At 42.6% G+C, this 418-nt stretch overlaps 1 protein-coding gene across 2 annotated transcripts in view; it reads right to left on the reverse strand.

The window, feature by feature from the left end:
- Positions 1-418, reverse strand: part of NUDT4 (nudix (nucleoside diphosphate linked moiety X)-type motif 4) — a 17,224-nt gene that overhangs the window by 926 nt on the left and 15,880 nt on the right. The window lies entirely within an intron of this gene.

The following is a 418-nucleotide window of genomic DNA, read 5'->3' on the forward strand; positions in this document are numbered from 1 at the left end:
TGTCAGTTTTCTCTTTTATGTGAGACATAAAGGTTCAGCTTATGTGATCTTCATCTTCACACCCAGCTCCAACAATCCATTCATGTACATAATATTGAATATTTATTGGTGGCTCAGATGGTAAATAATCCGCCTGCAAATCAGGAGACCCAGGTTTGATCCCTGGGTTGGAAAGATCCCTTGGAGAAGGGAGTGACTACCCACCTCAGTATTCTTGACTAGAGAATTCCGTGCACAGAGGAACCGGGCTGGCTACAATCTATGGGGTCGCGAAAACACAACCAAGCCACTAACACTTTCCCTTTTTTCACTTTCACTGTTCATTTTAATGTTTCGTGAAAGTTGTGATTGCAATTTGTGAAGTCAATTCTTCTCTCCGGGCTGAGATTTAGACGACTGCAATATTGATGGGGATCCA

Source organism: Bison bison, unplaced genomic scaffold, assembly GCF_000754665.1.
Source record: "Bison bison bison isolate TAMUID 2011002044 unplaced genomic scaffold, Bison_UMD1.0 scf7180017864133, whole genome shotgun sequence".
In the NCBI taxonomy this organism is placed as follows: Eukaryota; Metazoa; Chordata; class Mammalia; order Artiodactyla; family Bovidae; genus Bison; species Bison bison.